Source organism: Microcebus murinus, chromosome 5, assembly GCF_040939455.1.
Source record: "Microcebus murinus isolate Inina chromosome 5, M.murinus_Inina_mat1.0, whole genome shotgun sequence".
Classification (NCBI taxonomy): Eukaryota; Metazoa; Chordata; class Mammalia; order Primates; family Cheirogaleidae; genus Microcebus; species Microcebus murinus.
This window is the reverse complement of record NC_134108.1, coordinates 109,006,542-109,018,999: the sequence shown is the minus strand read 5'-3', so window position 1 is coordinate 109,018,999 and position 12,458 is coordinate 109,006,542. Positions and strand designations below refer to the sequence as shown.

General features: G+C 43.3%; 1 pseudogene; it reads left to right on the top strand.

Moving 5' to 3' along the window:
• Positions 1-4,750: 4,750 nt before the first annotated feature.
• Positions 4,751-4,858, top strand: LOC142871157 (uncharacterized; annotated as a pseudogene).
• The last annotated feature ends 7,600 nt before the right edge of the window (positions 4,859-12,458 follow it).

Here is a 12,458-nt window from a genome sequence, read left to right as displayed (position 1 = left end):
CACCCCCCCCCAGCGCCGCCGCCACCGCCACCGCCGCCTCTGGCTAGTCCACCGCCTCCGCCTCCTCCCGCGCCGCGCCCACTGCGCAAGCGTCGCCCGCCTAGGCCCCGCCCCTTCCTCTCCCGGAGGCCCGCCCCTCAGTGGCGTCACAACCCCGTGACGTCTCCCGCGTGACCTCACCTCGGCGGAGCGAGGGGGCTGGAAGTGCGAAGGAGAAAAGCGATGGCCCGCGGCGTGGCTGGATTCCGGCCAGACCTTCACCCCGCCCCACCCTCCCCCTCAAGGGGAGGAGTAAAACTCTAGAGTCGCGGGAGAAACTCGGGGATTTTCATCTGTAACAACTCCACCATTTTGCTGGTGGGGAAACCGAAGTCCTGGTTGGGGCACGGATCATGGGAAGGTCAAGTAGCAAAACGCACTCAGAACCCAGCCGTCCCAGCCAGCGTTTGGCTCTCGCGCTTGAAGGACTTATTTGGAGAGCTGCTTTCCCGGAGGGATACTGCCTTAAAAGCCTTGGTTCCCAGCCACTCTTCATGATGATTACTACAGTTAATTGGTGCTGTTTGTGTTATGCAACGTTAGCATAGTGTCTCCGGAAAATAAAAGAGGTCTTGAAACAAACATCGAACATAGGTTCAGATGAAAACCACACATAATCCTCCACCCACTCTGTCAGGAACAACCCTTTCAAAGTAAAGGTGAAGTCATGAGAATTTGGCATGCCTTGTTCTGTTTTTAAAATAGAAGGCCAAGTATTACTGTATATATGGTACACCTGCCTGGTCAAGGTCTCATTTCAAGATGAAAGAATGGAAAAGGAAGCCTAGAGACAAACTTCTGTACTCCCTTCTGTCAGCAAGTGTTTTTTAAACACTGCTAGTTGCCCAACACTGCTAGGTCCAAGGTGGGGAGTGGGGAAATAAGAAGTGGTCTCCTCCCTTCAAGTAGCTCTGTTTTACAATTATGAGAAGAAAGATCCAGAGAGTTTATGTGCCTTGCCCAAAAAAGAGAGCAGCAAAGCTAGAACCCAGCTTTCTGATTCCTTATGAAGTATGTTTTCCACTATTTCAACAAAAGACATGGCTGGAATAAGTGACTGGTAGTGTCAAGGATGCCAGGAGGTTTTGGAAAGGGAAAGCATTCAACCTCCTCTGTTTCATTGGCAAGTAAGGCAGTGGCTTAAAAAGCCTAGCTTGTAGGGTCACACACATTTGGAACTCAAATCCTTATTCTGCCAATTATTGGTAATAACAGTGCCTGCCCAGATAGGATTGTTGTGAGGATTAAATGAAGTAACAATACTTAAACTCAGTACAATGCTCCACAAGAAACAGTAATGGTAACTAGTATTGTGGCTGTAAACATGAAATATCTATGGTATTACACAGTGATACAAATAGGCAGGGATTACTTCTTCACCTCCTCCTTCTTCTACTTCATTTCCCTTCCTGGTTCTCTATTACAATATGAAATATATGCCGTTTCTTTTTCCAGGGAATTTTTTTCCCAACATGACTATCTTATGGGAAACGGACACCTTAAACAGCATGCAATGATAAATAATACTTAACTATGCACAATACATAGAAGTTATAAACATTTTATAAGAAACTGTTTGTGGGCCTTTAAGATCTATGTAGAAGTTTGGATCGTTGCCACAACCTAATTTTTGGGTGGTCACAATGTTGGAATGTTCACTAATATTAAAGAAAACTCAGTCTCCCTCAAGGGTGAACACACATTGCCTCAATCTTCTAGATAGAAGATTCTTGAAGAAACAGAAAAATTATAAAAATGTCAATATAAGAACTGAAAGGAACTGAGACTGCTTAGTCTAACCTCCCCATTTCACAGATGAGGAAATTGAAACCGAGAGTGGGGAATTGACTCAACCACGCACCGAAGATCACACAGCTAATAGGGGGTTTCCAAACTCCCAGTCTAGCACTCCATCCACTATACTCTGCTACATTCCCTTTATACCTTGAGTTCACCTTAGGCCTTGCATACAAAATAATCAAATTTTGCTGAGCACTACCCTCAGGAAGTAAAGCTTACAGCAGTATTGCAAAAGGGCTTCTAGGTACCATCTCAGAATTACATCAGGGAATATGCTTGGAGCTGCCACTGCCTAGAATATGCCTAAGCTCAGGCAGTTTCTCTCGGAGTTTCTTTGCTGGTGATCTCCTATCAGAAATTTAAATGAACACCAGATCCCAGTTCACATCAGAGTTTCTTAAAGAGGTTAGTCCATTTTCTCATTAAGAAGTTGAGAGTCTAACAGAAAAATGATTCACCTCACCAGGACAGCCTAAATTGCCTTCAGATCTTCAAGTCCTTAAGACTTAGAATTGCCAAGGCCAGCTAGTAATATCTGTGATTATGCCACAGCATAACTGATACAGAGAATAGACAGTCCAAATAGACTTTAGGGTATGTGTGTATATATATATATATATATATATATATATATTTTTTTTTTTTTTTTCTTGAGACAGAGTCTCACTCTGTGTCCCAGGCTAGAGTGCCGTGGTGTCACCCTCACTCACAGCAAACTCAAACTCCTGGGTTCAGGCGATCCTCCTGCCTCAGCCTCCCAAGTAGCTGGGTCTACAGGCACGCACCACCATGCCTGGTTAATTTTTTCTATATATATTTGTTCGCCAATTAATTTCTTTCTATTTATAGTAGAGACGGGGTCTCGCTTTTGCTCAGGCTGGTTTTGAACTCCTGACCTTGAGCGATCCTCCCGCCTTGGCCTACCCAGAGTGCTAGGATTACAGGCGTGAGCAACCGTGCTCGGCCGACTTTAGGGTATATTTTATAACAATAACTTGTACTATAAACCTTTTAAGTATACATCCAACCTTAACTGCCCTACATAACTGTCCATTAGCCTCTGATGATTGAACCAAAGGGAGATACCTAATCTAGGATCAGTCAATCAAAAACTATCTCTTTCTCCCTCTCTTTCTCTTTCTTGCTAGAATTTGGAATTGAAAGTCAGTCAGATCCTGGAATAGACCTAGGCTGTTTCCTTGAAAGCGAGTGATATAAATACAGGAATAGGGACCACCTTTTTCTTCACCTATGAAAAGGAGATAATGTCCATCTGCAGAAAGAGAACCGTGAATCAGAGAGAAGCCAAGATGGGAAACTTGAAGGCATGGAGGAGAGAGGGTCCTGTCATTCTGAGGCTGGTGGTTCTACTTTCCTTGGATTCCCATAAGATTCTCAGGTTCCATTCAAAATACATCATCTCTTGGATTAAGTCAAAGAAAGAATCAAGTCATTAAAAAAGGACTTAAGCCAAGACGGGCAGATTGCTCAAGGTCAGGAGTTTGAAACCAGCCTGAGCAAGAGCGAGACCCCGTCTCTACTAAAAATAGAAATTAATTGCCAACTAAAAATATATATAAAAAATTAGCCGGGCATGGTGGCGCATGCCTCTAGTCCCAGCTACTCGGGAGGCTGAGGCAGAAGGATCGCTCGAGCCCAGGAGTTTGAGGTTGCTGTGAGCTAGGCTGATGCCATGGCACTCACTCTAGCCCAGGCAACAGAGTGAGACTCTGTCTCAAAAAAAAAAGGACTTGGCCGGGCACAGTGGGTCACGCCTGTTATCCTAGCACTCTGGGAGGCCAAGGCAGGCAGATTGCTCAAGGTCAGGAGGAGTTCAAAACCAGCCTAAGCAAGAGCGAGACCCTGTCTCTACTATAAATAGAAAGAAACTAATTGGCCAACTAATATATATAGAAAAAATTAGCCGGGCATGGTGGCGCATGCCTGTAGTCTCAGCCACTCGGGAGGCTGAGGCAGTAGGATTGCTTGAGCCCAGGAGTTTGAGGTTGCTGTGAGCTAGGCTGATGCCCTGGCACTCACTCTAGCCTGGGCAACAAAGCCCAGACTCTGTCTCAGAAAAATTAAAAAAATAAGAAAAATAAAAAAAGGACTTAAGAGGGAAATATAAGTGAATATTTGATTTTTGGGTTAGGATGGACTTCCTATTCTTAAAAACAATGGAAACCCCTATAGAAAAATAACCACAACAACCAAAAATAAAAAAAAGAATGCAACAGGCTTGGTTGATAAGGTACTTCAAAAATAAATAAATAAATAAAAAAGAATACAACAGGTAATTCAGGGAAAAAAGAAATACAAATGGTCATAATCATATTGAGAGATGTATTAAGCCACTCACAGTTAATGAAATGGATTAGCCAGGTGTGCTGGTAGACACCAGCACTTTGGGAGGCTCAGGTGGGAAGATCACTCGAGTGCAAATGTTCAAGTTCAGCCTGTGCAACACAGTGAGACCACCATGTCTACCAAAAATAGAAAAATTAGCCAAGCATGGTGCGGCACACCTGTAGTCCCAGCTACGTGGGATGCTGAGGCAGAAGGACTGTTTGAGCCCAGGTATTTGAGGTTGCAGTAAGCTATAACAACACCACCGCACTCTAGCCTAGGTCACAGAGCAAGACCCTCAAAAAAAAAAAAAAAATACAATGTCATTTTTACCTGCCAGTAAAAGGTAATTTCACACAATATTGGTAGGATTGTAGATTGGTAAAACCTTCTGAAGGGCAATTTGACAGTGTCCATTGAAATTTTAAATGCATACACTATATCTTAGATACACAGAGAAATTTTAAAAGATGTGTATGTAGAAGAATGATCAGGGCAGAATTATTTGAGATGCTGGAAAACTGGAAACAATCTAAATGATTTTTATTATATTATACCACATTTAATCATTTCTCGGCCTTTTGGCTAAGATCAAGTGTAGTATACTACATTTATGCTATAGAATACTATGCAGCCATTTTTTAAAAAATGAAATAGATCTATATGAACTAACATGAAAAAATGTACTACTGACTGTTAAGAGAAAAAAAACAAGCTGTTGAATAGTATGTGCACTATATGTGTTTGTTTAAAAAGCATATGTGAGTGTGTATGTTTATATATATATATATATGGAACATATGCATAGCAAAATATCTCGGGAACTATACACCAATGGTTAAAGGAGGAAGGCTTATGGTAGGATTGCCAGACAGAGTATAGAATTTCTGATTAGATATGAATTTCAAGTAAACAACAACATTTTTTTTTTGGTATAAATATATCCCAGACATTAACTGGTATCCTGTATTTGTATTTGCTAAATCTGACAACCCAAAGTATGGGGAGTGTTTGCTTCATTTTATTTTATATTAATATTTTTTTAGATCAGATCTTGCTCTGTGACCCAGACTGGAGTGCAGTGGTGGGATCACAGCTCACTGCATCCTCAAACTCTCAGGCTTGAATAATCCTCTGGTCTCAGCCTTCCAGGTGGCTGAGACTATAAGCATTCACCACCACTCCTAGCTAATTTTTTTTGTGTGTGTAGAGATGGGGGTCTTGCTATGTTGCCCCGGCTGGTTTAGAACTCATGATCTCAAGCAGTCCTCCCAAATTGTGTCAGGCTTACAGGAGTGAGCTACAGCCCCCAGCTGAGAATATTTACTTTAATGTTAAGTTTCTATTTGCTTTAATTTTTACAGGGGGTATTTATTAACTTGGTAGTAATTTTTTTAAAGATAAAAATGTTAGTGAAATTTAAAAAATATCTTACGTTGGTAAGATAGAATAATATATAGCAGTTTTTGTTTTTCTTTTTTTTTTTTTTTTTTTTTTTGAGACAGAGTCTCGCTTTGTTGCCCAGGCTAGAGTGAGTGCCGTGGCGTCAGCCTAGCTCACAGCAACCTCAAACTCCTGGGCTCAAGCAAACCTTCTGCCTCAGCCTCCCGGGTAGCTGGGACTACAGGCATGCGCCACCATGCCCGGCTAATTTTTTATATACATATCAGTTGGCCAATTAATTTCTTTCTATTTATAGTAGAGACGGGGTCTCGCTCTTGCTCAGGCTGGTTTTGAACTCCTGACCTTGAGCAATCCGCCCGCCTCGGCCTCCCAAGAGCTAGGATTACAGGCGTGAGCCACAGCGCCCGGCCTCAGTTTTTGTTTTTCTTTTTGAGACACAGTCTCTAGCCTTTGTTGCCCAGGCTAGAGTGAGTGACGTGGCATCAGCCTAGCTCACAGCAACCTCAGTCTCCTGGGCTCAAGCGATCCTCCTGCCTCAGCCTCCCGAGTAGCTGGGACTACAGGCATGCACCACCATGCCCGGCTAATTTTTTCTATATATATTAGTTGGCCAATTAATTTCTTTCTAGTTATAGTAGAGACGGGGTCTCGCTCTTGCTCAGGCTGGTTTTGAACTCCTGACCTCGAGCAATCCGCCCGCCTCGGCCTCCCAGAGGGCTAGGATTACAGGCGTGAGCCACCGCGCCCAGCCAATATATAACAGTTTTTTAAAACACATCTTCGAGGAATAGTTTAACGATATAAAAAATCCTTAACATCAGTTTTTCAAAGCTGCATCAAGGCTAGGAATGGTGGTTCATGCCAGTAATCCCAGCACTTTGAGAAGCTGAGGGAGGAGGATAATTTGAGCCCAGGTGTTCAATGCTGCAGTAAGCTGTGATGGTGCACCACTGCACTCCAGCCTGGGTGACAGAGCAAGACCCTGTCTCTAAAATAAATCAATAGATAAAAGCTGCATCTAAACTATAAATATAAGGTAATCTTATTTTTAAACATAGGCATAATTCATTAAAATAAGCATAGAAAGGCCGGGCTCGGTGGCTCAAGCCTGTAATCCTAGCACTCTGGGAGGCCGAGGCGGGCGGATTGCTCGAGGTCGGGAGTTCGAAACCAGCCTGAGCGAGACCCCGTCTCTACTAAAAAAAAAAAAAAAAAAATAGGCCGGGCGCGGTGGCTCACGCCTGTAATCCTAGCTCTCTGGGAGGCCGAGGCGGGCGGATTGCTCGAGGTCAGGAGTTCAAAACCAGCCTGAGCAAGAGCGAGACCCCGTCTCTACTATAAATAGAAAGAAACTAATTGGCCAACTAATATATATAGAAAAAATTAGCCGGGCATGGTGGCACATGCCTGTAGTCCCAGCTACTTGGGAGGCTGAGACAGAAGGATTGCTTGAGCCCAGGAGTTTGAGGTTGCTGTGAGCTAGGCTGACGCCACGGCACTCACTCTAGCCTGAGCAACAAAGCGAGACTCTGTCTCAAAAAAAAAAAAAAAAATAGAAAGAAATTAATTGACCAACTAAAAATATATATACAAAAAATTAGCCGGGCATGGTGGTGCATGCCTGTAGTCCCAGCTACTTGGGAGGCTGAGGCAGAAGGATCGCTTGAGCCCAGGAGATTGAGGTTGCTGTGAGCTAGGCTGACGCCACGGCACTCACTCTAGCCAGGGCAACAAAAGTGAGACTCTGTCTCAAAAAAAAAAAAAAAAAAAAAAAAAAATAAGCATAGAAGGCCAGGCGTGGTGGCTCACGCCTGTAATCCTAGCTCTCTGGGAGGCCGAGGCGGGCGGATTGCTCGAGGTCAGGAGTTCAAAACCAGCCTGAGCAAGAGTGAGACCCCGTCTCTACTATAACTAGAAAGAAATTAATTGGCCAACTAATATATATAGAAAAAATTAGCCGGGCATGGTGGTGCATGCCTGTAATCCCAGCTAATCAGGAGGCTGAGGCAGAAGGATTGCTGGAGCCCAGGAGTTTGAGGTTGCTGTGAGCTAGGCTGATACCATGGCCCTCACTCTAGCCTGGGCAACAAAGCGAGACTCTGTCTCAAAATAAATAAATAAATAAATAAGCATAGAAAACAACTGGAAAGTCCAGGCGCAATGGCTCATGCCTGTAATCCTAGCACTCTGGGGGGCCCAGGCGGGCGGATTGCTCGAGGTCAGGAGTTCAAAACCAACCTGAGCAAGAGCAAGACCTCGTCTCTACTATAAAAACAGAGAAATTAATTAGCCGACTAAAAATACATAGAAAAAATTAGCCGGGCATGGTGGCGCATGCCTGTAGTTCCAGCTACTCCGGAGGCTGAGGCAGGAGGATCACTTGAGCCCAGGAGTTTGAGGTTGCTGTGAGCTAGGCTGACGCCACGGTACTCACTCTAGCCTGGGCAACAAAGCGAGACTCTGTCTCAAAAAAAAAAGAAAAAACAGGCCGGGCGCGGTGGCTCACGCCTGTAATCCTAGCTCTCTGGGAGGCCGAGGCGGGCGGATTGCTCGAGGTCAGGAGTTCGAAACCAGCCTGAGCAAGAGCGAGACCCCGTCTCTACTATAAATAGAAAGAAATTAATTGGCCAACTAACATATACAAAAAATTAGCCGGGCATGGTGGCACATGCCTGTAGTCCCAGCTACTTGGGAGGCTGAGGCAGGAGGATCCCTTGAGCCCAGTAGTTTGAGGTTGCTGTGAGCTAGGCTGACGCCACGGCACTCACTCTAGCCTGGGCAACAAAGCAAGACTCTGTCTCAAAAAAAAAAAAAAAAAAAAAAAAAAAAAGAAAAAACAACTGGAAAGAAGTATAAAAGACTGTTTACAACCAATAAATTAAATGGGATTTTTGTTTTTCTTTTTACATTTTTCTGCATTTGCCAAAGTTTTGACAATTAGCATGTATTTGAAAAATTTTTGTCATAAAACTTGCCTACACTAATTCAGTAAAAAAACCCAAAAAAGGCCGGGCACTGTGGCTCACGCCTGTAATCCTAGCTCTTGGGAGGCCGAGGCAGGCGGATTGCTCAAGGTCAGGAGTTCAAAACCAGCCTGAGCAAGAGCGAGACCCCGTCTCTACTATAAATAGAAAGAAATTAATTGGCCAACTGATATATATATAAAAAATTAGCCGGGCATGGTGGCGCATGCCTGTAGTCCCAGCTACCGGGGAGGCTGAGGCAGAAGGATCACTCGAGCCCAGGAGTCTGAGGTTGCTGTGAGCGAGGCTGACGCCACGGCACTCACTCTAGCCTGGGCAACAAAGCGAGACTCTGTCTCAAAAAAAAAAAAAAAAACCCCAAAAAATTCAGGGCGGGACACAGTGGCTCATGCCTATAATCCTTGAAATCTGGGAGGCCGAGGCAGGCAGATTGTTTGAGCTCACGAGGTCGAGACCAGCCTGAGCAAGAGCAAGAGCCTGTCTCTACCAAAAATAGAAAAAATTAACCGGGCATGGTAGCGCATGTCTGTAGTCCCAGCTACTCGGGAGGCTGAGGCAGAAGGATCACTTGAGCCCAGGAGTTTGAGGTTGCTGTGAGCTAGGCTGACGCCATGGCACTCTAACCTGGGCAACAGAGTGAGACTGTCTCAAAAAAAAAAAAAAAAAAAACACCTCAGGATATAAATTAATATACTGTATGAACCTAACTGTATAGCAAAACATTAGAAATATTAATAGTTAATTATTAATAATTTTAATTTTCTTTTTTATTCTTTTCTGTATTTAAAGAGACAAATAGGTCAACTTTTTAAAACTGGCTGATCCATTAAAAATAATGAGACAGAATCTCTGTTAACATAGAAGAATGATCACAATGTGTTCTCAAAACTCAGGCTGTAGTACAGTGAGTGCTATGAGCTGTGAGTGCAGTCCTCCTCACAGCTCACAGCAACCTCGAACTCCTGGACTCAAATGATCCTCCTGCCCAACCCTCCCAAGTAGATGAGACTATGGCACACACCACTATGCCCAGCTAATTTTTCTATTTTTATATAGAGACAGGATCTTGCTCTTGCTCAGGCTGGTCCAAAACTCTTGGCCTCAAGCAATTCTTCCACCTTGGCCTCCCAGAGTGCTAGGATTACAGGCCTGAGTAACTGTGCCCAGCCAACAATGATAGTCTCTTGGTATGGAGAATGATGGATATTTTTACATTTACATTTTTTATCTGTACTTTTTTAAAAAGATCACATAAGAAAACATAAAGAGTCATTTCATTTTTTTTTTTTTTTTTTTTTTGAGACAGAGTCTCGCTTTGTTGCCCAGGCTAGAGTGAGTGCCGTGGCGTCAGCCTAGCTCACAGCAACCTCAAACTCCTGGGCTCGAGTGATCCTTCTGCCTCAGCCTCCCGGGTAGCTAGGACTACAGGCATGCGCCACCATGCCCGGCTAATTTTTTTATATATATATCAGTTGGCCAATTAATTTCTTTCTATTTATAGTAGAGACGGGGTCTCGCTCTTGCTCAGGCTGGTTTTGAACTCCTGACCTTGAGCAATCCGCCCGCCTCGGGCTCCCAAGAGCTAGGATTACAGGCGTGAGCCACAGCACCCGGCCAAGAGTCATTTCATTTTGAAGAAAAGAAAATAGGATGGCCTGCAGAGGTTGTCAAACATGAGTTCATTTTATTAATAATTCTTCACATTCTCCCTGTCAAGGGAGAAATCTTATAAGCTGCAAAGCCAAGGAAGCAGCTAATGGTTAGATGCGCTATTCAGTTTAGGAAACAAAAGTCTGGGGCTTATGATGAGCAAGGCTGAGTTGGGAACAGTGGCCTGGAAAGAGAGCTCTCATCCTTATGCTGTGTGACTGTGCACAAATTATGCAGCTTCCCTTTAGACCTCAGTTTCCTCATCTCTATATAGGGAACGCTGCAAATATATCACTAAAGTGGAACAAAAGAATAAATTAAACAAACAAAAATGTTTGGCTACAACTAGTATTTGCATAAATATAACCACAAACCAAAATTCCATTCTGTGTTTATTCCCCAGGATTGGAAATTTAAATGTGGTGGGCATACGTACTTATAAAGTATCAAAGTATTATATGACATTGGGAGAGACAAGGACATACATTTCTATAAATAACTATAGAAATGCAGGCAACCATGCAAAGCAGCATATGTTCAAGTGCCAAATGAGCAGTAGACAAACAGGCTATCGGACTTAGGAGGAAGGAAGAGTAGAGGGTCGGCTGGAGTGCCCAGAGATGCCTGACTCAGGCCCAGATGATTCCCCACAGGGTTTGAGGAGCAGCCTAGTAAGGGAATGAAGTATAACAAAGTCATTTAGGAGATTTGAACAGCTCTAAGATCCTGGCGCTTTTTTGCTACCTCCTGTTTTCTGTTCTGACCACAAAAACATGCCTAGAAGTAACTCCAGGAAAAGGAAAGATATTACAATCTAAGGTGTACTTGGAGGGCGCATTTTCCATAAGAAGCGAACAGCCAAGGTTGAAGATCAGCCCTTCACTTTCAACAACAACCTAAAGTAGGGTGGGAAAAGGCCAGAAACCCCACATTTGGGGTTTTTCCAGTTCCTCTACTCTGTTAGCCTACTCAAGAGATACACAAATGGGAGGCAACAACTCTTTGTACTGTCTTTTCTTCTGGACAGAGTGTCTGATGCCCTGGGTCTCTTTTTTCCTACTGTGGTGAATGGGACATTGCAAAAGAAAATCCAGCTGTCTTTATCTCATGTCCCTTGGCCTAGATACATGCAGAATCAGTCCGTTCTTCTTTTCTTTTCTTTTTTTTTTCCTTCTCTTCTTGGCCCCTTTAGTTTACCAGAGCCAAAATATCTTCCAAGTAAACACAAACACCTACCTCTCCCTCACGTAAAACAAAAACAAAAACAGAAACCCCACAGCCTCTCTTACTGTATCATAATCATTTGTTTCACTCTTTGTACCAACTGGATCCTGGTGTGCACATCTTGCTGTCCATATTTCAGGTAAAGGTAAGAAGGAAAGGAGAAAAAGGGGAGCAAACATTTAATGAAACCCTCCAATGTGCCAGATGTCCACCACATTAAGTACTTGGATTCATTTAGTCCTCACAACAAAATGAGATCAATATCATTATTGTTCCCATTTACAAATAAGGAAATAGAGATTGAGAGTTTAAATACCACGTTCAAGGAGACACAGATGTTGAGAAAGCCAAGATTTAAGCCCAAGGCTCAGAAAGAAACCAGTGTCTCCTTTTTTATTCCAGATTTCTTTCAGTTCTAAGGAATTTTACCTTTTCATCATGTTCAGGCTAATTGTATCTCTACAAAGCCATAATCTTCTCCCTTCTATTGGGCTCCTTTGATGATTTTTCGAGGTCCTTTTAGAGGAGATGTGGCTTATAAATACTAATATTAATACTAATACCTTCGGCAGGGCACGGTGGCTCACACCTGTAATCCTAGCACTCTGGGACACCAAGGCCGGAGGATCGCTCTAAATCAAGAGTTCAAGACCAGTGTGAGCAAGAGCGAGACCTCCTCTCTACTAAAAATAGAAAGAAATTAATTGGCCAACTAAAAATATATAGTAAAACTTAGCTGGGCATGGTGGCGCATGCCTGTAGTCTCAGCTACTAGGGAGGCTGAGGCAGGAGGATCACTTGAGCCCAGGAGTTTGAGGTTGCTGTGAGCTAGGCTGATACCTCGGCACTCTAGCCCGGGCAACAGAGCGAGACTCTGTCTAAAAAAAAAAAAAAAACTAATACCTTAAATTTATGTAACACCTTATGGTTTTTTAACATATCCATATATTCTCTTGTGTCATACTTGGAAAAAATAGGTTATATTGGTTTATTTTTAATAGCTTTCTCATT